Genomic DNA, 2,596 nt, shown 5'->3' on the forward strand with positions numbered 1-2,596 from the left:
AGAGCAGGGATGGCTGCCCTGCTGGGCTTGACCTCCCCAGTCCAGTGTCCCCTTTCCTGCCAGTCCCAGGGCAGCCCAGCCAGCCTTGCCATCAGCAGGCCTCGCTTGTAAGAGGTTCTGGTCAGAGTTAGAACATAGGGTCTGCTGGCAATGCCCACTTCAGAAGATCATGGCCTCATGCCCTAGGAAGTCAGCAATGAAGTCAGTATACAGCTCCTTGCCTGGGGTGGGTGTGGGTGAAGCCGGGACAGGAGCAGCAGACCCAGCAGTGGAGCCACCCCCTCCCAGAGACACAGGCAAGCTCCTACCTTCTCTGACCCACTCCAGCCAGGGACTACCCCTTCCCAGAGACACAAGCCTGCTCCTATCCACCCTGGCCCACTCCAGCCAGGCCTCACTCACCTACAAAGGTGCTGCTGAAGGGATGGCTGGGCTCGTGTGGGCACTGCCCCCACCCACTGTCCACACTGCTGGGCTGCATGTGGAGTATGTGCTAGAGAAGGGGGTGAGGGAGGGTGTCAGCTGGGAAGGAGGCTCCAGGCCCCACTTCACAGTAGCCCCTTGTGTGTGGTGCAGAGTGGAGGATGGCAGTCCACGCCCTAGCTCAAGGGTTGACTCCTCAGCATGGATGTGCCTCTTAGACCCCTGCCCTTCCATCTCCACTTAGGCTCAATGGGAAGTGTTCAGGCAGTAGGAGAGGAAATGACACTGTGTCGCCACCCCTGTTCCCTGCAACCAAGTTCACCTTCCCACTGTGCCCGACCATGATAAGGGCACAAGTAGGCTGGAAGGGCCCGCTGCCACATGCCAGCAGGTGGATCTGGTTGTGGGGCTGCAGCACCTGCACAGAGTTGGCACACTCTGTCTAGCAGGGGAAGAGGAGTGGGGGGTGAAGCAAGACTCACCCTACCCCTCAGACCCCAGGCTCAGCTCTGACTAGGGGATATGCTCCAGGGAAGGGGGATGGGGGTGCTGACATCTTCACAGACCCCCAGGATCCTCAGGATCTTTTCCAAATGCCCCAGCAGATGCCTGAGGGAGCAGTCAGATTGGAGGATGTCCCCACTGACAGCACTCACCGGATCTTTCCCCTTGTAACCACATGCTTCCCTCTGTCCTGGCTGTGGTGGCCACAGAACCCGAAACATGGCCGGCTGATTCAGTATTCCCCTGAATCACAGCCTCAGTTCTCCTACCTGGCCTCCCATTTAGAGCTGCCCAGCTCTTGGACAGACCCTCTTCCCTGTTGCTCCAGCTCACCTCCTTGACGTCTGGCCATGCCTAGCCCAGCCACAGAGTAGAGGGCATCGTGGCTCCCCATAAAGAGGCAGTCCTGATCCTCTTCCAGGCACATGTCCTGGAGGTCCAGGGGGTCCCAGGAGTCTCAGAAAGATGGCAGAGCAGTTGGCAGATAGGTGATCTGGGAGAGAGCAGAGGGAGACAGGGCAGGGCCTGGCAGAGCTGGACTCAGCCTACTTTCCCAAACAAGGACTGGAGCTAGAGGGTCCCAGCTGTGCATTTTACCTCTCCCCACACCACACACACACACACACACACACACACACACACACACACCCCAGCAAAGTGTTCCCACCCACAAGGCTTTTGGAAGGTTTTGGGTGCATGGCCATTGGGGTCAGTGGGACAGGAGGCTTGCAGGTCCCACCTGACCAGCCTACGTGGGGACCTGCTTCCCACTTCTTCACCCTTTAGCCCCTTGACTTTTCACCTAACATCTTCCTACTGTCCTACTGTCCTACTGTCCTACCCGATTCCCATGGGAGATGACCCCACGGGTGGAAGTTAGAGCAGCCTGGCTGACTCCTCCATTGGACGGGCGGAGGAAAGTGGTTTCAGCAAATGAACCCCTGGCAATGGCCCAGGTGTGAGAGAGGCCACGTTTGGCCATGTGTAACTCCAACCTCCCACTCACGGTTTTTGCTGAAAAAGATAGTCATCCCCATAGATGCTGCCCATCCAGCTCTAAAGAATGCTGTTTAGGGACAGAAGTCCCAGAGTCCTTAGGATCTGGCTAGAGAGACGGAGGAGATGGGTGGATAACGAGGTAGGCAGTAGAATGTGGTGAGAAAGGGGCACTGACCACCATCAGGAAAGCACAGAGTGTCCTGTGCCTTCCCTGTAGGAGCACTGCACCCAGCACTCACTCTATCCTCAATCTAGTCAACTGCCTCTTCTAGGAAGCTTCCATGACTGACAGCACTTTGAGGAACTTTCTCTATTTTGCACTTTTTCTAGTAGCCTGATCTCCCCCCAAAACCACAGCTCCTAAGGCAGGACTCTTGGACCCTCCAGGGTTTCGTGATGTTGCCCCACTCGGATGGGTTCACAGAGGAAGTTGATCACCCCTCTGGGTTAGGACAGAGGAGCCTCCCAGGCCAGGATGGGCAAAGAAGGAGGCTGTGCAGAGTCTGGGCATGGAAGGGAATGAAAAAGCCAACAGTGGGAAGTGGCCGTAAGACATGGAAGGCTCCTCCCCTGTCCGTGACTGGGGAGCCAGAGGAACAGGACACTGCCCATCCTGCCACTGGCTGCCAGGCAAAGAGCCCCAGATGAGCCCAAACAAACCCCTTCCATC

The 2,596-nt window shown here is 57.2% G+C and overlaps 1 pseudogene; it reads right to left on the reverse strand.

Moving 5' to 3' along the window:
- Positions 1–1,958, reverse strand: part of LOC102487640 (semaphorin-3G-like) — a 5,090-nt pseudogene extending 3,132 nt beyond the window's left edge.
- Between the last annotated feature and the right edge of the window lie 638 nt (positions 1,959–2,596).

This window comes from Tupaia chinensis, unplaced genomic scaffold (assembly GCF_000334495.1).
Source record: "Tupaia chinensis unplaced genomic scaffold, TupChi_1.0 Scaffold140308_1, whole genome shotgun sequence".
Classification (NCBI taxonomy): Eukaryota; Metazoa; Chordata; class Mammalia; order Scandentia; family Tupaiidae; genus Tupaia; species Tupaia belangeri.